The sequence below is a fragment of the Notechis scutatus genome, chromosome 7, assembly GCF_049901735.1.
Source record: "Notechis scutatus isolate UNSWTSFEM ecotype Mainland chromosome 7, rNotScu1.2, whole genome shotgun sequence".
Classification (NCBI taxonomy): Eukaryota; Metazoa; Chordata; class Lepidosauria; order Squamata; family Elapidae; genus Notechis; species Notechis scutatus.
The window spans coordinates 17,491,871-17,515,778 of NC_142015.1; the positions used below are offsets into that span (position 1 = coordinate 17,491,871).

Consider the following 23,908-nt stretch of genomic DNA (forward strand, 5'->3'; position numbering starts at 1 on the left):
TACTCTTCAGTATAAGCAACTAGAACCCAATGCCCTTTGTTTTCAGAATATGAAAAGAAAATATAAAAGTCAGATTTCCGATGGTATGAAGTTATTTTGGAGTAGATATGTACAACTATTTTCACTGATAGATGAACCAATTAGGAAGACAAACGCAGAATAATAGGCACTGCTCAAATTCTACACATATGATATTTCTAAAGACCTTCTGCATGCCTGCAGAGTTATTTCACACATCAAAACATACGCATTTGTATTTGGGATGGAGCCTATCGCTGCAATACATCTCTGTCCCCAGGCAGTCAAAGTCTGTGTCTTGTTATTCTGACTCCAAAATGATTCATTTATTTAGTTTACCAAAGGGTGTGGACAATCCCAGTGGTATCCCCGGTTTTTTTTTCATATTGAATGTGATATCTAAAGTGGAAATTAATTTATATCATCAATTTGAGCAGTGGTTAGCTGTCACTGCATCTTGAGCTTGGAAATATTTATGAATCGGAGACCGTGACTCAAAATGTGAATGACTGAGTTAGCCTTTGGAACTGAAAACTGGGGAATTTCCCGGTCTGGGTTATAAACCTGGTTTGTTTGCTTTTTAAAGAACCTTGATACTTTTATTTTTGAGAGGACTAATTACTAAAAATCAGGGCTAATTTCGGTTTTATATTATTTTGCTAAGCCCATCATGCTATCAAGTCCCTTAGATCTTTAAGCAGGCAGCTGGAATTACGTGGATATATTATTTCAAGCATGAATTCTCCTACCTCTTCCATCTGAAATGGGTATGGATTACTCTAAAAACGCCTAGGTTTTTATCAGTGCTTATCCAATTTGCATTCTGCCACAGAAAGTCCTTTTCCTGTTCCAAAAGTTTTGCTTTGGACGCCATGTTTACATCAAAGGGATGCTCAGTAAATCTCTGCTCTTCAACAGATACAAGTAATGAGAGCTTTATAATCCCTTTCACTTAGCAGACTGTGTGATAAAATAGGACACGGAACCTGCGTGGAAATATAACAAATCTGTCTCCAGGCTCTCCGCATTTTCAAAGCAAAATAGCTGGCCGGTAAAGTGCCTGAACGTCAAGGCCCAGTGAAGTCCATGCCTTTGATCTCTTCTTGCTTTCTTACAGAAGGTATCTGGGCTATCAGCAAACAAGCAGAGAAATGGATTCAGGCATAGCTTTTTCTAAAGGAAAGAGCAGAGGTATTTATGGGAGCGTGTGGGTATGTGTATCACCTTCCTCCAAAACTATGAGAGATCTCTCTATATATATTTATCTTGTAGTGTGGAAAATCACCATGGAAAATTTCCAATGAAATCTACTTAAGATGGAAAAAGGAAGGCACTCTCTCTGTGCCTGTTTAACAGAATAACAGAGTTGGAAGGGATCTTGGAGGTCTTCTAATCCAACCCTCTGCTCAGGCAAGAGATGCTATATACAGGGATAGAGCACCCACAATTTCTGAAGGCAAACTGTTCCACTGATTAGCAACAGCACTTAACAATAGCACTCAGACTTATATACCACTTTATAGTGCTTTACAGCGCTCTCTAAGCAGTTTTACAGAGTCAGCATATTGCCCTGAAAAATCTGGGTCCTCATTATACCCACCCCAGAAGGATGGAAGGCTGAGTCAACCTTGAGCCTGGTGGGATTCGAACTGCCAATTTGCAGGCAGCCGATAGTCAGCAGAAGTGGCCTGCAGTACTGCACTCTAACCACTGCACCACCGAGGCTCTATTAATTGTTTGAACTGCCAGAAAAGCTCTCTTTAGTTCTAGATTGAACCTCTCTTTGATTAGTTTCCTTCTATTGCTTTTTGTCCTGCCTTCAGGTGCTTTGGAGAACAGGTTGACCTCCTCTTCTTTGTGGTAGCCTGTTAGATATTGGAGCATTGCTATCATGTCAGCCCTGCTCCTTCTTTTCATTACACTAGACCAGTGGTGGTATACTACCGGTTTGGCCCGGTTCTGCCGAGCCAGTAACAACGATGAGTAGTAGAGATCGAACTGTTTCTCTCTGCTGTTGGGCCTACCTGCCTCCCGAGCTTCCACACTCACCTTTATCCTCTGAATTTAAAGCACAGCTGCTTTGTGTGGCATAGAAGATGCCGCATGGCAGCTGCTGAAGCAACTGGGATCGTGCAGGCTTGCAGAAGGTGAGTTAGAATGCCTTTTCACCTGCGCAAAGTGTGCGTTTGGCACACACGTGCACATGAAGTGTGTGCACGTATGCAAAGCGTGCCCACCAAGCCACGGCTATCGAACCGGTGGTAAACATATTTGAATCCCACCACTGGACTAGATGTACTCAATTCCTGCTACCGTTCTTCATATGTTTTAGTTTGGGCTTGTTGTCCAGCTTATTAGGGTCAAAGTTTATTCATTTAACGTAGTGAAGTACATTAATTTTGGTCGTGATCGTTTTAAAGTTACATCTGTAAAGAGAAAGCTACTGCATCCAAGGACAGGTTTATTGCAATTTCCTTAATCCAACTTCTTAGCCAAGACCAACCTCTCTGTCACTCACCTGTGATGAATAGCACAGAGCCAATGGAGAGACATGAAAAATTAAATTTTAATTTCTATTAATCAGTGTGGATCAGTATTTATCCAATCCATTTTAACATTCTCACATTAGTAGGTAAGTGATGAATTTTTAACATGGATTTTTTTTAAAAGAACAAATGAAAAAGTCTCTTTTTTTAAAAAAAAAGCAGTCACTTCTCCACCCTATTTAGTTCTGCATGGCATTTAACATACAGCATTGCTGTAAAATAGTAGAAGAAAGTTTACATATTTATTCCCATGAAAGCAAAGATAGAAGAGTTCTTTACTAAAAGGCAAAAGTAAAGTTAAAGATTTCCCGTCTAGTTGTTTCCAACTCCCTAAGGGGTGGTGCTCATCTCCATTTCACAATCAAGGGAGCCAATGTTGTCCGAAGAAACTTCCATGATCATGTGATCAGTTTGATGATACACCGAAATGCACAGAACATTGTTATGTTCCCACCTATGTGGTACCTATTAATCTATTTGCCTTTGTATGCTTTCAAACTGCTAGATGGGCAAGAGCTGGGGCAAGAATAGAATAGTAGAGTTGGAAGGGACCTTGGAGGTCTTCAAGTCCATCCCGTTGCTCAGGCAGGAAACACTACACCACTTCAGACAAATGGTTGTCCAGTCTCTTCTTAAAAAATTCCATATAACTTCTGGAAGCAAGTCATTCCACTAATTAATTGTTCTAACTGTGAGGAAATTCCTCCTTAGTTCTAGGTTGCTTCTCTCCTTGATTAATTTCCATCCATTGCTTCTTGTCCTGCCCTCAGGTGCTTTGGAGAATAACCCAATTCCCTCTTCTTTATGACAGCCCCTCACATATTGGAACACTGCTATCATGTCAACCCTAGTCCTCCTTTTCATCAAACTAGACAGACCCAGTTCCAGCAACTGTTCTTTATATGTTTCAGCCTCCAGCCCCCTAATCCTCTTTACTGCTCTTCTCTGCACTCTTTCCAGAGTCACAACATCTTTTTTACATCGTGGCGACCAAAACTGGATGCAGTATTCCAAGTGTGGCCTTACCGAGGCATTATAAAGTGGTATTAACACTTCATGTGATCTTGATTCCATCCCACTGTTAATGCAGCTTAGAACTGTGTTGGCTTTTTTTTGGCAGCTACAGCACACGGCTGTGTGATGACCCAGGGCGTGGCACAAAAGCAACAAAGTCACAAAAGTAGGTAAGGTCCCTTTAATACTTCCAACTTGGCTCCCAATGTCCAGTTATCATCAGCTGGAGAAAAAAAACTCTCCCAAGAACAGTCTTTAAAGGGAATAAATTCAGTCCGAACCCAAAGTAAATATAGATTATAAGTAAAAATCAACACAAACCACAGCTGCAGCAATTAATGGGACAGGGCAGTATAAGGAATTGCAGACCTCCAAAAGATAATGAAACACACACAGTTAGGAGGACGCCAGAACCCAGATAAGCCTCGACAAACAGAGATAATGCACAACTTTGCTGTGCATAGTTTGCCCTTTTAAACAGTTTTCCCAGCTGCAGCTAATGAAGGGGATCAGAGTCCTTTCCTCCCCTGTAAACCATGTAACTCACGTTGCTCCCTTCTCCGTTCCTCCCTGCGTGCCCTAGGATGAAGAGAGGGTGGCCCTGGGTCTTCCTCTGAATGCCCAGCCGAACTGTGCCCTTCCCCAGTTTCTTCCACAGCCACCAGGGCCACACTCCCACTCCCTGTCAGGCGCTCAACCTCCCCCTTAGAATCGGATTCCAACAGGGTCATGACACGCTGGCTCAAATTTAGATGATTGCCAACTAGGACAATCCTAGATCCCTCTCACAGTTACTACTATTCAGCGAGGTACCACTTCCTGTACTATACCTGTGCATTTTGTTTTTCTTGCCTAAATGTAGAATTTTACTTTTTCACCACTGAATTTCATTTTGTGAAAAAAAAGTAAGGTTCTACATTTAGGCAAGAAAAGCAAAATGAACAGGTACCATAGAGGTGGTACCTCGCTCAACAGTAGTAACTGCAAGAGGGACCTTGGAGTCTTAGTGGACAATCATTTAAAGATGAGCCAGCTGTGTGCTGCCGCCAAAAAAGCCCACACAGTTCTAGGCTGCATTAACAGAGGGACAGAATCATGATCACATGAAGTGTTACTACCACTTTATAATGACTTGATCAGCATCAGGAGCTCACCCCATTGCACAGTTCTGGGGTCTCAAATCCACGCTGTCAGTTTTCAGCTGACAAAACTCAGCACATTTAATCACTCAGCCATCGCACACGCACCCCAATCCTTAGGAAGCATTTAATAAACTACTAAGGTATCAAAATGTTATTTAAAAAACAACAACTAAATTATCCTAACCTTATCAACCACACTAAATAATAACTTTGGAAATGAACAAATCAACCCCCTTTCACTTTAATTGTGAATTGTAATTGCATAATTATTATCATCTTGTTTTGCACAGTCCTGTTTACTGCCTCTGACTATATGCTGGTAATTATTAAATTACAAAAAGATCTATATCCAAAAAAAAGGAGTCCCAGCATGTCATTCAAAAAGATACAAGTAAACTAAAATGCCTGGCCTGTATCAACTCCACGCTGAAACCAATGAGTTGGTGAATTTTGCTAATTCCGTGAAGAGCTGAAAGTGCTTAACCTAGAAACACAGATAAGAGCTAGCTGGCCTTATATTTCTTTACATTGTATTGTGTACATTAATCAGGATGAATGGCGGGGCACTAAAAGAGTTTTTCCCTTAACTATCACACTTTTCCACGCTCAGTTTTACCTTTCAAGCACTGAGTCTTAATATCTTGTCAGTTAACAAATGAAAAAGGTCAACGGCCACCATTCCTGATCTGTGCTTACAGCAGCCGCAAATTTATGACCACAGTTAAGCCCCAAATTTATGTTGCTGACACAGTTGTTAAGTGAATTTTGCTCCATTTTATGACCTTCCTTGCCACCGTTGATAAGTGAACTACTGAAGTTGTTAAGTTGGTAACACGGTTGTTAAATTAATCCAGCTTCCCCATTGATGCTGCTTGTCAGATAGTCGCGAAAGGTGATCACGTGACCCCAAAACACTGCAACCATCATAAATATGAGTCAGTTGCCATGCATCTGAATTTTGATCACATGAGCTGCAATGGTTGTAAGTGTGAAAAATGGTCACAAGTCACTTTTTCCAGTCAAGGACTACCTGTAGTTGGCCTTAATCTAGGGACTTTCTCGTAAGCATGGAGCTATTATGGAGCTGAGGATGGTAGGGTTATAAATTGGCATCTCCTTTTCTACTGAGAATTGTTCCAGAACAAATAAATAAAATGAATCACAATTATTAAGATATATGCTGATGGCCACGAGGACATATTTGGCTCAACATTAGAAAATAGATACTTTGCCAACAGTGTTAAGACTTGGAAACCAAATTTGGAGAAGATACATCAAAGGCTAAATTAGCACTATACATTGAGAACAGACGCTTGACTAAATATGAGTAAGAAAGGATCAATTATGTATCAAGTGTCACACAACAAGGAAAATCCCAACACTCACCATATGCTTTTCAAGGGGAAATTATTGATGTAAAGACAGTAATTAGAAACAGTTTTAATGTTCATAATTATATTGAGCAATCATCAGTTGCATACAATATGAGGGAATTTAAAATTATGTAGTTTTCCAATAGTTTTTTTTTACAGATTTGTTTTCTTTTTAAAGATTTTGTTTCAGTCTTCCTTTACTTGATTACATATATACAATGGTAATATTGGTATTAAAATCATGCCTTATATGTAGTTATTTCTGGATGACACAATGAACATTGTTATATATATGTATATGTATGTGTAGTATGTGTGTATGTGTGTGTGTGTGTCTCATGATACTAGACAACACAGTATCAACAGTAGAGACCTTCAAATTTCTAGGTTCTATCATATCTCAAGACCTAAAATGGATACCTAACATCAAAAACGTCATCAAAAAAGCACAACAAAGAATGTTCTTTTGTGCCAAGTCAGAAAGCTGCCCAAGGAGCTGCTGATCCAGTTCTACAGAGGACTTATTGAGTCTGACATCTGCATCTCTATAGCTGTCTGGTTTGGTTCTGCAACCCAACAAGACAGACACAGACTTCAATGGATAGTTAGAACTGCAGAAAAGACGATTGCTACCAACCTGCCTTCCATTGAGGACCTGTATACTGCACGAGTCAAAAAGAGGGCTGTAAAAATATCTACCAGACCCCTCACATCTGGGACATAAATTGTTTCAACTTCTATCCTCACAACGATGCTATAGGGCTCTGCACATCAGAACAACAAGACACAAGGACAGTTTTTTTCCTGAATGCCATCACTCTGCTAAAAACTAATTCCCACAACACTGTTAAATTTATTTATTTTATTATATTTGGTTTGTCAATTGCTTACAAGATAATAGGTATAAGTAAAAACATAGTTATGAATACATGGATACATATAAGAAAAATAAAAGAAACACTAGGACAGGGACGGTAGGCACGTTGGTGCGCTTATGCATGCCCCCTACAGACCTCTTAGGAAAGGGGTGAGGTCAATAGTAGAAAGTCTAAGTTTTTGGGGTTTGGGGAAGAAACCACAGAGTCAGGTAGAGTATTCCAGACATTGACCACTCTGTTGCTGAAGTCATATTTCCTGCAATCAAGTTTGGTGCGATTAACCTTGAGTTTGTATCTATTGTTTGCTCTTGTATTGTTATGGTTGAAGCTGAAGTATTCATTGACAGGTAGGACATTGCAATGTATGATTTTATGTTGTGGCCCCGATTCCCGAGCCTATGCTGTCAGAGGAAGAAGACCTGGAAGATGAGGAGGAGGAACTGGGAATGCCTTCCTCCCCAGGACCTTCCTCTCTGGCAATGCCTTCCTCCCTGATAATGCCTCAGGTTTCATCAGACAACCGAGAGGAACAGCCTGAGATTAATCAGGAGGAAGGCATATCGGAGCAGCCCCTGACAGGGAGTAAAGAGGAAGAGTGTTGGCTTGATCCTAGGCAGCGTCGTAGGGAGAAACGTGAGCAGCAACATAGGAGGCGTGGGAGGGTCAGACAGTGAGCTGAGTCATTGAGCCACACCCCACAGGGGATAAAAGTGGCTGTGTTTTCGGCTGGAACTTTGTATGGGACAAAGTTTAATCTTACTTCAGATTTTCTTCATGAATGATTTTTGTGGACTGCCTTGTAATTTTCTGTGCGTAGATTTTTATTTGTTATCAGTTCGGACTTGGCAGGCAGAGCGGAATGCCAAGGATATTATCAGTTCCAAAGAATTAACTCTGTGAAGTCCGAGCCAGCTTGCCTGCCTGTGTTTATGTGAGTTTGTATTCTTTCATCTTTTGGGAAAGAAGAAAAGTGAGACAGAACATTTTTATATACTATATTTAAATCGGACCGAAGGCGGCATAGTTCTTGGTTTTCTAGGTTAGAATTTCAAGTCTGGTGGCATAAGGTATTCTGCAACGAGTAGAGGAGTGGAGAACTCTTCTTGTGAAATATTTCTGGACTTTCTCAACTGTGTTAATATCAGATACATAATGTGGGTTCCAGACTGATGAGCTGTATTCGAGTATTGGTCTAGCAAATGTTTTGTATGGCACCGCGGTCTCCCTCTCATGCTCGCTCTGAACTTCGCGCGGACCAAAATAAAAAGATCGTCCACCGTCATTATTTGGAGCTTCCGCATTTGGAGCTTCCGCCGCCGTTTGGAGCTCCAAACAGCGGCAGTGCTCCAAACACGAAGCCGGTTGCTAAAGAGCCAGAAAGCAGCAAGGGCACCAGGTGGAAAGGACAGGGTCGCGATCACACGGAGATGCCCAAAGCGCGGAGCGCACATAACTAAAGGCGGCACATGCAGTTGGCTTGGGGACTACAAGGCAGCATCTGCGCCTCTTCCCGGGCGCGTCTCTAGGCTGCTTCCGGAGCTACGGGACGCTCTCCGTTGCCTACCAGCCCTTCTTCCTTGGGCTCCCTGCCGTGGGGTACACCCACTTCCTCCTGCAAATTATGCCTCGCAACTCTTCTCTCCCTTTCCTCTCGCTCCAAAAAGATTGCCATCGTATCCCGCCGATTCGGGCTTCCAGCCATGTTGTGATCCACTAGTGAGGTTGCCATCTCGGATGGAGGCATTGCAGTCTCCCTCTCTTGCTCGCTCTGAACTTCGCGCGGACCAAAATAAAAAGATCGCCCGCCGTCATGTTTGGAGCTGCCACTTCCGCGTTTGGAGCTCCAAATGGCGACGGCACTCCAAACACGGAAGCGGCAGCTCCAAACGTGGCGGCGTAATGGGCAGAAGGGAAAGCAACAGCGGCGGGTGCCAAAGGTGTCTGCAGCAAGGTGTTTGGTGGGAGTAGGGAGCTCTCCGCGCTTCGCCATGATCGCCCGTTAGGAGCGGCTGGTGGCGAGGAATTCCTGCCCGCCGGGCGCTCCTAACGGCAAGTCTCCCGCCCTTCCCCCTTATTTTGCATATTTTAAAATAGGCCTAAATTTGGGGGGAGGGGCTTAATTTGATTTTATGCCCAAAAAACATGCTGGGCCTTCCTATTGGTGGAGGCCGTATTGTTGGAGAAACACGGTAGTTACTGATATTTTATGCTTTATCCACTACGTATCTTTCTATATTCTTTTTAGTGTAGCTATTTATTCTATTTTATTAAATGTTTAAAAAAATAGATTTATAAATTTATTTATTCTTCTTTTGAAAAAGAAGAAACTGACATCTCCTGTCTAAAAATTTAATATTCACTACTGGGCTGCTATACAAATTATCCTTCCTTCCTTCCTTCCTTCCTTCCTTCCTTCCTTCCTTCCTTCCTTCCTTCCTTCCTTCCTTCCTTCCTTCTTTCTTTCTTTCTTTCTTTCTTTCCTCCTCCCTCCTCTTTCTTTTCCTTTCCTTTCTTTCTTTGTTTCTCTCTCTCTCTCTTTCTTTTTTCTTTCTTCCCATAGCCAATTAGGTTCTGCAAGAGCCATAGAGGGCTCAATTTTGGGATGTACCAGTAAAAATGCTACAGCGAAGGGGTAGTAGAGGTTTATTATCATCATCACCATAATTTCTACTCTTGTGCAGCTGTATCCCATCAGGAATGATAATAAATGTTTAATAGCCCATAATACCTGTTTAATAATTTTGAGAGTTCCTTCCTTCTTAATTGCAAGTTTATCAAAAAAGAAGAAACTTTATAATTGTTGTAAAGACATAATTGCAAATCCAACACTTATTTAATATTGAGTTAATTATATTGCACCTAAATGTTCTTTCCCAAACATATTAAATATCAATTATTTTTTACTATTATTTGTTTTAATTAACTATGCTATTATATACCAATTAAATTACTTTAAGGAAAGTTAGAAACAAGGTTCTTTTTTTAAAAAAGCCATTCTTTATATTGAAATAAATCACACTTTTACATTATCTCTCCTCTCCCCTCAGCCCCCAGAAATGGCCCTCATTTTAAACTGATGATAATAATAATAATGCACATTTGCACAATCGCTGCTGTGTTCAAAAAGCAAGTCTGAATATTTCTTTGTTGACTGATGTCAGTTGCCTTGGGAAGCTGAAAACTCAATTTTCACTCCCGAACTCTGGAAATGCTTCTGTTCACTGTTGCCTGCATAAGTTTAAAATAGAGGAAACTTATGTTTATTGCTTTCAGTTCATCACCAGCAATCTGGTAACTTGGACTTTATTTGTCTGAAGGCCTAAATATAGATGATGTCCTTTGGCTTCCAATTGCAGGTACAGTGATGTGAATCACTAAATAAACGAATGATGAATGTGATGATGATGGTGATGAGGACAACTTGGTCTAAGCTAGAAGCTACCACTATAGTTCTGGCTATGAATTCCCCTACAATGACCCATTGTATACAAAATAAATTTATTTTGATGATCTACTGTTATGCCAATGATTTATACAAGACATATGCTTCAAAATCTTGAAGAGAAGGTCAAAGCTGGATTTGGGGCCCAAAGATTAGGACAGCATCAATGTCAACCCTGAAGTTGACCTGACCTGACCGAAGCCATTTTGAAGCTTCAGGGTTGCCACACTGGAGCTGAGAGATAGGGAGGGGAGAATAGAGATAGCTGGGGCTTTGTAGCCAAAACAAAATACTTTCTCCTGGGAACCAAGGACATTCTCACACCTGGTCAGAGAGAGGAGGAGTGATATTATCAGGCAACTGGTTGGTACCTTGATTGGACCATGTGACTGATTGTTTGGGAAGGGGGAAATGTTTACTTTTAATTAGGTGAAAACTGCGAGAACATTCAGAGTCAGTTTTCACCAGAACTGTGCCAATATGATATACCCAATAAAACTATTTATTTGTTTTATTTATTTATTTGTCAAAGATGTACAAGTTAACATGTGTAGGTATGAACATAAAGATGAACAAAGGAAGTAAATACAGGTAACTGGGGACAGTAAGACAGGGGTGGTACGCACACTGGTGAGCTTATGCATGCCCTCTTTAAGGACCTCTTAGGAATGAAGTAAGGTCCACTGTAGACAGTTTGAGGTTGAAACTGTGAGGGTTTGAGGCTGTAACAACCTTTATTAACAACAACTATTCTTTGAGGACCCTGCTTGCCTCGGAGTTTTGTTTGCTAGGAGTGTATTACTTGGAACTCTGACAATCAGATTAAGCAACAACCTTCTCCCAGCACTTCAGAGTGGACTTACCACATAGAAGTGAGTCAGTGGTGGGATTCATTTTTTTTTTACTACTGGTTCTGTAGGGGTGGCTTGGTGAGCGTGGCATGGCTTGGTGGGTGTGGCTTGGTGGGCATGGCAGGGGAAGGATACTGCAAAATCCCCATTCCCTCCCCACCGCACTAACCTGCTGAATATCACCTCTGAAGTGAGTCATCTATGAGAGTGTGTCTTTGCACAGCTCTTCTTCAAACGGAAGATACTATCTGCATGTACTCAAGTCTCATACAGTCCTGGTGGAAAGTCTGAGCTCCACTAAAGGAAGAATGTGTTGGTTCTGAGTCTTTAGAGACCCACATTTAGAATATGCCGTTCTCTTTCACCCCAAATAGTCTGTGGGCTTCTTCACTTGTATTTTTTTCCATTGATTGGCTATCAAACAGCCTGTGTCCTTTTTTTACCTTGGGTGAGTCTGAAACTTCTCTCATGATCACTTAGTGTATTACTTTGCTAAGCTGTTTGAGAAAAAAAAATGTGTCATATAAATGTGACTTATTATTACTGGAATCTGTGCTAGGTTAATTTATAAAATACAGCCTTTTTTTTTTTTTTTTTTTGAAAAAAGAAATCTGTATATGTGATGGCAGTGGGAAAAGAGACCTGCCTGATAGGCAAACTGGCTTATTATTGCCTGAAATAGAAATGAGGAAGAAATGGGTTTTAAACACTTTAGCCGTGCTGCATATTCCTCAATAGCTGAAAGGGTACACTTGTAAATTCATTCATTTTGTTAGGTATTAATAAACCTTGTCCTCCATTTATTGAACAAATAAAATCTTAAAAGTAGAGGATTAGTTGAGTGTGTCTCTCTTGGACCACAGTTGGATTTCAAAAGAGCCATCAACAGATGGAAGTGGAACAATTCCCAGCACATCTTGCTCCGTATTCTAAAATTGAGGGAGCAGGAGTTTCCTCTGCTTCCATCAGGCCACATGTGTGCAAGGGTTAAAAATTGCACAGGAAGGAGCCATGTTGTAAAACTCAATGTCAGGGATATCTGACCACGAGAAGAAATCTTCCTCTAAATAGGATGCTGAAGACTCGTCCCAATGAATTCACAATGTGTTTCAGTTTTCATTTAGAATATGGCTGGCAGGGGAGTTCTAGGAGCTGAGGTCCACAGAATTTAAAGGCAGTGAGAAACATTGATTTAGAGAGACAAACAAGGCATTTGCACAGTGGAACAATTTACTACTCATACAAATGCTATCTATCCTAAGTACTGAAGCCCTTCCTTCCTTCCTTCCTTCCTTCCTTCCTTCCTTCCTTCCTTCCTTCCTTCCTTCCTTCCTTCCTTCCTTCCTTTCCTTCCTTCCTTCCTTCCTGTTTTTCTGCTCTAGGGTACCTATGGTTGCTATCACAAAGAATATGCTGATAGCCAGGCAGCTGAGTACGCACATTGGCAGCTCAGTCAACCATATCTTAGTGCATGACTCACTAAGTCCCTGCCTCTGGTCTGCCATGTTCAAAGGGAAGATCTACAGAAATGAAATGCATGACAACCTTTTCCACAGGTGGTAACAGCCACAAGTTTGAAACGTCTTTTTGATGAGCATCATTTGTCCCAAGTCACCAAGTTTGCTATTACTCTAAGAGGATGCACCTGTTATTCTAGTTCGTCTCATCAGAAAGGAACATGGTAACTAGAGCCCTCCTTCCATTGCTCTGCTAGAGAGAGAGCGACATATGCCTCATTCACCCTTCAGTAGCATTGCTTTGCCAGCTGATATGGACTGTGTCTACTCTGGAAATCTATTCAGCTCTACCAAGGCAGAAATAATGACAAAACACCCTCAGAAGACAGCATATATGCTACCTTCTGGCTTGGTCCATCTGCTACAATTCTCTTCTTCCTTTCCTCCCACTCTTCATGTCATTTCCTGTTTGGCATGTTGTCCAGAATCTCTAGTGCCTTTTAGCTATCTTAGTTTCCCTGGCAGCTGATCTTGAGTTGCTCAGGGAGAAGGCTAACAAATTGCTGGATGTTTCTCTAGCAGATGTCTCCTTCCAATATTTGGTAAGGAGCATCCATGACTTGCTAAAGAGCAGGTGCTCAGAAATGGTCACATATTTAGAAGAACTAAATGTGTCCATTCTACAGGGAAAAAAAAGTTCTCTCTTGCATAAAACCACAAAACACATACCTGAAAACCTGGGCACCTCTAAACCTTGTGTCCCAGCAGAACCTACTCCACATCTGTGCAATCACAACTCCTGGCTCCTTTACCCTCTCCATCACCAAATATGCTATATTTCATTTTTGAGGTTTTTAAATTCAGGAAAGTAATCATGATCAGGCAGTTTGGAAGTTTCCCTTTCTCAAAAAGTGCATGATAGATGGAGGAAACAGCACCTGTTAATTCTTTTTTTTTTTTTGCAAAATTCCTCTTCTTTTGCAAAGAAGGCTGATAAGGGGATGTTTGCTACTCCAGGACCTGTGCTGGCTGAAGGGCAGGAAACTGCTTTAAAACTGTTCTTTGTTCTCTGTTAGTTAGCTGGAGGGACAATGACTGATTTATAGATGTTCTCAGCATTTCAAGGTCAGCCAAAGTGAAGATGATTGCAGTTTGGCTTCTAAGTTCTTTGTGAAAGGTTTTGGGATTGGAAATGCTAGTTTATAAAGGCTCCAAGTACATGAAACCTTTGCTTGCATCCTCAAATAATCTCCAAAGCAGAAAGAACCTGACCGTTAGCATTCCTACAACAATGGATTTCTGACTGCTTTTGCCAACATCCATGAAATGAAGTTTATGTAGCTTATGTCTGGGTCCCTAAGAGGACACCTCAAAATAGACTTGTGATCCATCTCTGGAATTTAAGGGGGCAGGAGAACTAGCCAACTATTTGTGCCCAAAGATGAAAGAGAAATCAATTAATCGGTGGAACAACTTGCCTTCAGAAGTTGTGGGTGCTCCAACACTGAAGTTTTTAAGAAGAGATTGGGCAACCATTTGTCTGAAATGGTGTAGGGTTTCCTGCTTGTGCAAGGAGCTGGACTAGAAGATCTTCCAATTCTGTTAATCTGTTATTCTGTTACTGGTTAGTGCAACTGACCACTTAGAATTCTATTTTCTTCTTCACATTAAAGCCACAAGTCAAAAGAAGCTTAACTTCTGGTGACTCCATGGACACATCAAAGGGCATTTTCTTGGCAACAGCATGGAAATGGTGACATTGCCCTCTTTTGAAACTTAGAATAAATAATATGTCCCTGTGAAGGCCCAGAAGATACTTGAATGGAAGTCTATTAGAAAATATTAAGAATATCAGGTAGACTGAGAGGTCGAAAAATACCCTAGAAGTTGGCAATGGCAAACCACTTCTTGCAGATCAACTTGAAAGTAGCTTTATCTATACCTTTACAAGCAATGAAAATTAGGGGGATATTCCAGACATTTTTGTGGGTTAGGCCCAGTGGTGGGATTCAATTTTTTTTACTACCAGTTCTATGGGCATGGCTTGGTGGATGTGGCGTGGCTCGGTGGGCATGACTTGGTGGGCGTGGAAGGGGAAGCACACTGTAAAATCCCCATTCCTGGGGGAAGGTTACTGCAAAATCCCATTCCCTCCCCACCCCACTAACCTGCTTTCCAGCTCCATTCCCCTGTGCAGGGCAACCAAAGAAGACCCAGCTGATCAGCTGGGAATTGGGAGGCAGATAATAGATGGGGGTGGGGCCAGTCGGAGGTGGTATTTGCTGGTTCTCCAAACTACCCAAAATTCCGCTACCGATTCTCCAGAACTGGTCAGAACCTGCTGAATACCACCTCTGGTTAGACTCTCCAATGTCTTTCTTCAGCTTACTATCAACTACTGCTATAGCACAGTGTTTTTTCTTTTCCTTTTACCTTCCAATGTTCAAAATGGCGACTAAGTTGGAACCAGGACACCATTTTGCATGCTCCACAATGTGGACATGAATGACCTTCTGGGGAGTTGTGAGGAGAAAATGGAAGGGAAATGTCAACCACCACAACAAAAAGTGGTTGTAGTTGGCCTTGTTATTTTAATAGAGAGGGGGAAAGAAATAAACAATAGAATTTCCTCAATGAAGAAAAGAAATTTTCTGAGAAACTACACTCCGGTTTTATTAATATGTTCTAACTTGTGGGAGATCCGGAGACACACATTAGAACAGGAGTTAAGAAAAAGCTTAAGGTAACCCCCTGCCTTCTTCTTATCCCTCTTCTAGATCTTTGAGCTGAAATTGTCGCTGCTCACCATTCACATGCATTTTGCTACAACATTTAAAGAAGAGATGGCTTTTTCTGAGGCAGGAAACCCCACAGACCTTCTATTACCAGGAAATCACGCTCCAACGTTGCAAGCACCATTACCATTCTGTATCTTATAATTAAATTGTATTTGCCAGTTACCTCACAGCAAGCTAGCAATTTTCATCTAACGGTTTTGTAGATTCTTTTTTAAATCTTCGGATTCCATCATTTTTGCTCTAAGACTTCTCCCCTACCTCCCCTTCACACAGACTCTTCAAATAAATAAAATAATAAAAAAAAAAAGAATAGGCAATTTCACAAAACTCTTTGCTTCTCCCACTCCCCATTTTGTTAGTGTAAAAGAAAGAAATGGCTCTGCTACATAAAATGGAAGACTTGTTCTTCTCTCTCACCATCTCTTTACTTCCTCCTCCCAGTGCTTAAAAGAGAGGAAACGGAAGTAGCTATGTACATAATATAGATTAGGACTGTTTATAGAAATTTAAAAGTCAAAATGAAGCAGTTATCTATGCTGAAGACATTGATATGCACCTGGCTCCATATTTTGTAAAGAAAAGCAGGATAAAGTCTCTCTTCCCTTCTCCCTTTTATTAATAAAGAATATATATGGAATAAAATATGCTGGACAGCAGAGGTGGTATTCAGCAGGTTCGGACCAGTTCTGGAGAACCTGTGGTGGAAATTCTGAGTAGTTCAGAGAACCAGCAAATACCACCTCTGACTGGAGATTTTACAGTATCCTTACACCCCACACCCTCCAAACCACGCCCACAGAACCGGTAGTAAAAAAAATTGAATCCCACCACTGCTGGACAGGTTTCAGAATAAAACATTTCCTGGGGCATTTTCTTTTAGAACAAATCTGAGAAGGAAAAATAATGTTGTTTCTTTCCGGAACAGGAAAAAAAAATGTTATAATGCATCTTTTTTGCTTAACACAAAAACCAACCAACCAGCAAAACATTTTTTTGATTGATCCCTAGGAAGATTTGTCTCCTCTGATCCTCTTCTCATCTAGCGCCTCTTAAGATTTTCTTGACTTCACTGGTTTTTAGGGATAGCATTATGGGCTAAGATGCAATAAGCTCATCTTTCCTACAGAGCTACTGGCCATTTGCTCATCCTCTACTTCTGCAGCCGATTCATGCCAACGCTCAGGAAGAGGGAGAAAAAGAGAAAAACAAATAAATAGATCCTGGCTTTTTCATAAACCTGATTCTGTCCACCTGCTTGACCAAGCCAGCGAAGAAACTGTAACACTGAGATAAACAGTTGGATAGCCACTCCACTTATTAAAAGTTTGGGGTAAAAAAAAACCTTCAGAAAGATGGGGGAAGTCCAGACTGTGCATAAATATATTTCACCATTTTGCCAGTTTCTCATTATTTGACTCTTTATGGATCTGATTTATACGTACCTTGACTTCCCATTATTATTGCACGGAGTTATCCCTCCACCACTTTTATTTCCTCCATAAAAAACCCTGTCAGATATTTTGAAGATAGGAATTTTACTTATGCCACTATCTCGGAGTGAACTTCCATTGCTGAATATGAGATTGAACTCCTATTCATTGACTTTAGCCAAACATAGGTCAGCACATCACTTTGCTTGTTTGACAAGTTGAGAAACCTTTGGGTTGTTTGGATAAATGAGCCTGAGAATATTGTATTGTGATGGAGGGACAGTGGAATGGAATGGAACGGAATATTGAAATAAAGAATAAAATAGAATATTGGAAAAAAAGAATAGAATAGAATATTGGAATAGAATAGAATGGAATATTGGAGTAAAGAATAGAAGAACAGAACAGGAAAGAATAGGAAAGAATGAGGAAAGAATGAATAGAATAGAATAGAATAGAATAGAATAGAATAGAATAGAATAGAATAGAATAGAATAGAATACCGGTAGAATAGAATGGAATGGAATATTGGAAAATAGAATAGAATAGAATAGAATAGAATAGAATAGAATAGAATAGAAGAGTTGGAAGGGTCCTTGGAGGTCTTCTAGTCCAACTCCCTGCTTAGGCAGGAAACCCTTTAATACTTCAGACAAATGGTTATCCAATCTCTTCTTAAAAACTTCCAATGTTGGAGCATTTACAACTAGAGTGACCATAAGAAGCTCTACCTAATTCTGGAGTCATGCAGGTAAAAGTCATGTGACCCAGCAGAGTCCTCCAGTGGACTTATTTTATTTTTAAAACAATTGCTCTCCTTTGCTCAATCATGTTCCTGAGTTAATCCATAGGATAGATCCATTATTGTTGTTCTCTGTACCATTTGTTGCCATCAAATCATATCACTCATAGAGGGCAATTTGCTTACTCTTGCCAAGATCCTGTTTCCCTTGTGTGGACCATAATGTAAGCAATACATAGACATGACTCCTTGACTTCTCTTAATATCATTGTGCTGATCTCAAATATATATACATAGATACACGCACACTCCAGTTAAAAGAAATGGACTGGTAATATTCACCCTGTTGTTTCTAATGTCTGTTTGAACCAAACTTTGAAAAGCCCCCATGTTTCTCTTGGATAATGAGGGGGCTGTCTCCACCCTCCCTGCTTCCTGTTTTAGTCCAGTATCAGAGTACATTCGTTAACTGGCAGAGACATGGTTAACAAAGTAAGCATGGCAACAGACCAGCCAATGGGAGCTAATAGCCTGGGTGTGGTTTGGCTCTATGTGATTTGCTGAGAATTGAAAGTGAAACTAGTCTTGCTTGCTTGCTTGCAAAAACTGATGTCTGCTTTGAGATGTTGCTGCTTGTGTTTTTGCTTATGTTATGTTGAACGAATCTACACATGGTATTGTAAACTTTACTTATATTAATATGTTTATAAATAAGTTAATGATCCTGCTGAATCCGTCTGTGTATTTTCTGGATGTGAATTTATGCTGCAAACTCTTAACTTCTAGGTCTTCCTCTTTACATTCCTTGCGTACAGTTTGCATGTGCAACATATGGTTTAAAAAAAAACATTATCATTATTGCAAAGAGAACAGGCTGTTTTGTAATTTGCTAATTGTATCAGGACCTACAAACGCTCTGCACCTGAATTAGATACTCTCTTAATTTTAATTGCTTCTGATTTGAACATAAAATTTCCTTTATATGTCCCCAATGGTGATGTTCTACAGAAGAAGTGGAAGGGAAGCTGAATTGCATTTGAGCTTATATCCTATTCCTTAAGATAATGTAAGAGTATATATTAAATGTGAATAGAAAGATTGAAAATATGTCACAAAAATGACAGCTGAAATTAACTTGCTCAGTGGCAAATCTGAAATCACTCTATTTAATTTATGGCATGGCCTTCAGTTATATTTCCATTCTTTTATTACAGTTAGCAAAAAGGCAAAACCTATTTTAAAATAGGCATGATTCCTGATAACTTCATGGAGTCAATGCATTTCTTTTGCAAAAATATGGATATGGATTACCACTGCTTTCTTCTTTCTTTCAACTGCTTGATCTTCTGTAGAGATTTCTCATCCAAATTCTAACCAAGACTGATCCTGCTTAGCTTCTAAAGTCATGCAAACCAGCCACACGCTGCCATTTTCATAAATAAACAATTGTTTGAGTTCACCTCAAAGATGAATATTGTTGTTTGCATTTTTACATAATCTACATCTTGGTTACATGCAGTTTGGTTTTTCTGTTGCTTTTCAGAAGTATAGAAGTTATTCAACATGAATTTTAAAGAAAGATGTCTATAGTCACAAGTTATTGGTTTATGCCAATATATGTTAAGTCATAAATTAAACCTCATATAATATACTCTTTCCAATGTCAACATATTCCTAATTTTTTTAAATGATGAAAAAATAAAATTATAACTTGCAGTGATGTTCTTCTGAACCTTTAACCATGTTGACATAAAAAAGATCGGAAACCATTTCCTTTGCATTGTTTTTGCTTTGTTGTATTGTAGTTTTTTTCATTTTTTCCCCTATTATCACTTTTGGTTTTTTTTCTTTTTCCTTTGTATTGTTTTACTTTGCAAAAAAAAAATTTAAATAAAAATTAATGAATTTTTTTTTATCATGCTTGCCTTTAAATATTCCTGAGAAGTAGTTTACAACTACTTTGCCACATATAACAAAATTAAGGCACCCACTAGCTTGGTTCAGTCATTACCATAAACCACAAACGTAGACAATCAAAAGCAAACCATCAAAAACCTCAAAGCTGCATTTTCTTTTCATCCTTTCCAAACCGCACATCAGAAGAAAATGGAAAAAATTGTTCCTTGTATTTTCAGAACACAATTATTACTCAAGCACTCAGGAACTAGGGTTTGATATTACACCACTGAAGAACCAAAGAAAAACCTAAAATTTTGATTTGTTTGACCTTAATTGTGAGAACTTTCAGAACCTGCTTAAAATAAACTGTAGGTATGCCTGTGTTAATCAGGCTAGAAGTTAAAGTGATAATCTGGTTCAGGCAAAAACACAACCCCTACTTGTAATTAATTGACAATGAAAGTAGATGCTTGCAGTTTTTTATTTGCAACCACACAAGTGAAAAGAGGAAACTGTGTCTCATTTGCATAGCACAACATTTGGGTTCGTGTCTCTATCTAAATAGCACATGGGTGCTTTCATTTAGTACTTTCCAATGTATATTAAACACGTTTGTAAGGTTTCTGTCCTCATTCCTTATAACCTTCCAGAGGCACTGAAAAATCACATTCTTCCAATGAGCTGGCTAAGAGGAAGACTTCTCTGCCCTATTGCGTTTCCTTTTCATAACCCAGAGCAATTTGAGAAATTTCCTATATAAACTCATTTCCCAGTTTAGAATTAGAAGTGCCAGAGGATGCTGGAGGATATTCAGAGCACATCCCCTGTTTGTTTCTGCTCTATAAACAATGGTTTCCCAGAATGCCTACCCATCTATGATACAGCAGTGAAGAGCAATGCTCTCCCTGTGCATCCAGTTAACAGGTGCAGCTAGAGAGAGGTTAGGCATGGCTGCCTGGGGAATATAACCTATTCAGCTGTTCAAGCAGAAAAAAGAATTCCACCAGCCCACACGGAGAGCCACGTAGGGCTGAATAGGCAAGTGTCAACCACAATCTGAAGAGCAGGCAACATACTGTAGTGAAGCCATTTCTAGACAGCATCACTCTTGGCCTTGGGAAGGGGGGCAACTACATGCTTGAATGTGCCCCTTTGTGTGTGTGTGGCTGTGGTGGGAATGGAACTCCTTAGCATAGAGAAGACAAGAATAATCAATAGTCATACAGCTCGAGGCAAGATTTACTGGCCAGTTGCACGAGTTTTGAAAAAGAAATACCCGGTTTACCAAGACTGGCATCTCATATGAAATTTCATATGAAAAAGTGCAGAGAAGAGCAACCAAGATGATTAGGGGACTGGAGGCTAAATCGTACAATGAACAGTTGCAGGAACTGGGCCTGGCTAGTCTAGTGAAGAAAAGGACCGGGGGGGACATGATAGCAGTGTTCCAATATTTGAGGGGCTGCCACAGAGAGGAGGGGGGTCAAGCTATTTTCCAAAGCACCTGAAGTCCAGACAAGGAATAATGGATGGAAGCTGATCAAGGAGAGATTCAACCTAAAAAATAAGGAGAATTTTTCTGACAGTGAGAGCAATAAACTAATGGAACAGAAGTTGTCTTCGGATGTTGTGGGAGCTTCATCACTGGAGGCTTTCAAGAAAAAATTGGACTGCCATCTGTCAGAAATGGTGTAGGGTCTCCACTTGGGTGGGGGGTTGGACTAGAAGATCTACAAGATCCCTTCCAACTCTGTTCATCTGTTAAATATGAACTCTTCTACTTCTTTGGAAGGATTTGCACAGTCCTAGTCTTTTCAGTGCTTTTTCTTTAGAACTTGCATCTAGTACCCTAGTTAAGATGCAAAAGCCAAGAGACTGACACTTATTGCCCATATATGATCCAGAGATCCTGGCAATGGAATCTACTAGAATTTGAAAGCAACAGTGAAAGGATGAGCAGGGATATAAGACCCTGTACATACAATGCATATAACCCCTGTACGTACAGTGTCTTCAACTGTAAAGTTGAAGAACTTTAGTTGGTGGTCATCACTGAATTGTCCAACAGTAATTTTCACAACCTATTGTGTACGGGATTGAAGACCCTGAGCATGAAAATGATCTGCTCCAACATTGAACTCATCCATTGTGTCTGGGAGCTGTAAGACAAGAGGAATACCATCCCCTATTCAGCCAAGAAGCACCTAGAATTTCCTCAATTCAAGCCCCTTGACATCTCCAGGGAAGCTGGAAGAACTCCTACTTGAGGCTCTGGAAAGAGTGCGGAGAAGAGCAACAAAGATGATTAGGGGACTGAAGGCTAAAACATATAAAGAACAGTTGCAGGAACTGGGCCTGGCTAGTCTGGTGAAGAGAAGGACTAGGGGAGACATGATAGCAGTATTCCAACATCTCAGGGGCTGCCACAGAGAGGAGGGGCGCCAAGCTATTCTCCAAAGCACCTGAGGGTGGGACAAGAAGCAATGGGTGGAAATTAATCAAGGAGAGAAGCAACCTAGAACTAAGGAATAATTTCCTGATAGTTAGAACAATTAATCAGCGGAACAACTTGCCTCCAGAAGTTATGAATGCTAGAAGTTTTTAAGAGATTGGACAACCATTTGTCTGAAATGATATAGGATTTCCTGTCTAAGAAGGGGGGTTGGACTAGAAGACCTCCAAGGTCCCTTCTAATTCATTATATCCTATCCTATCCTATCCTATCCTATCCTATCCTATCCTATCCTATCCTATCCTATATACCTGAAGAATGATCCCCAGTTACTGTAGAAATATTGAGCTTTATGGAATAAGTAGTCTGGTTAAGAAGAAAGCACCTTTCTACACTGTCTGACAGTGCCCTTATTTTCTTGCAGGTGAGAACAGGTGACATGCTGAATGAGATTTTGCTGCAGAAGAAGGAGTTCTTGTTTTGCAAGAGTCCTCAAAAGCTGTATCACAGAGGACACATTGAAGATGTCCCACCTCAAAGCCAATTTGCATGCTTCCTTCCAAGAACCTGAACTTTCCTGAGATATGGAGAACCTGATGTCTTCCTGTTAAACAACACCCCAGAGATTCAGGCCAGAAGAAGAAGAGAAAAAGGAGCAGTTGCAGAAGCAGGCTACTCCCTCTCCCCTGCCGAAAAGAAAAGAAAAAGAAAAGAAAAAAAAGAAAAGAAAAGAAAAGAATAATTGTACATAGGAAAGCAAATGAAATAAAAGAGGGTTTTGATGTCAGGAAAATATAACAGATAAATCTAATTTTAACTGACATTTTTAAAATGCAAGGCAGGTTTTCCTTGTACCCAAAGGGCAAGCAAGGCACTGGAAGTTGTTATTAGCAACATTTTCTACCTGCGGGAACTTTATTACAGAAAATGGAAACAGAATATGGTTAAGGGGTGAGGAGAGAGAGAAGGGTAGAGAAAACTTCAAAGAATTACATCAGAGCAACATTTTTAGTATATCCACATTAACCAGTTTCAGAATGGATTTAGAAGAAAACCATTGTGGCCTTTAGCCAAATGAAATCTATTTATAATCAATAAGATAGAGGAAGACATGATTCTTTTTCTTGACAGCCAGTGAAAACAAGCAGATAATAATAAAAGAAGCAAAAAAACCAAGGGTATTTTCTTCTGGGAGAACTCTGTATTATGTTAACCTCTTGTAATGGGAAGCGGGAATGATATACAATTGGGAGACAGCAGACTAGACAAAGGTCAGATAAGAGGCAGCTGAGTCCACAAAAGGAATATGGAAGGGACTTTTCTTAGGGTGTTTTTTTTTTTTTTTACTATATGGTTGAGGGTGGAGAGACTTATTTCCAGAACTGCAACTTTTAGGAGAAGGGGAGAAGATAATGAAGAATAGTTCATATTTGCTGTGATTAGTAGAGAAGGAAGGAAGGAAGGAAGGGCAGGGAGGGAAGGAGGGAAGGAAGGAAGGTGTTCTGACCTAGGTATCACAAAATCACAAAACAAGACTCCTTGTCCCGACAAAACCCCTTTTTATTAGGCTAATGTGATTTCCTATCATTCACATCCAGCAAAGTTCCAGCAAACAGTCTTTCAAGGATGAATTACAACCACAGACCTTATCAGGCTTGTAGAGTTGCCAGGCCAGTAGCTTCCAAGCGCAATGCTGCAAGAAAATGCTTGGTAAGGAGTCTCTGAAAATCACAAACAAATCTTCACACTAATTAAATGAACTAATTGTCTCCTGCAAACACCACTCCCCTTTTATTCCCTATGGGAGGGTCCATTCACAGTCCATCTGTGCCTTTATTCCTGAGTCAATCCTTGTTCCTTAACTAT

At 40.2% G+C, this 23,908-nt stretch overlaps 1 protein-coding gene across 4 annotated transcripts in view; it reads right to left on the reverse strand.

Annotated features, from left to right (window-relative positions):
• The window catches only part of KIRREL3 (kirre like nephrin family adhesion molecule 3), a 726,740-nt gene that overhangs the window by 326,517 nt on the left and 376,315 nt on the right, over positions 1-23,908 (reverse strand). The window lies entirely within an intron of this gene.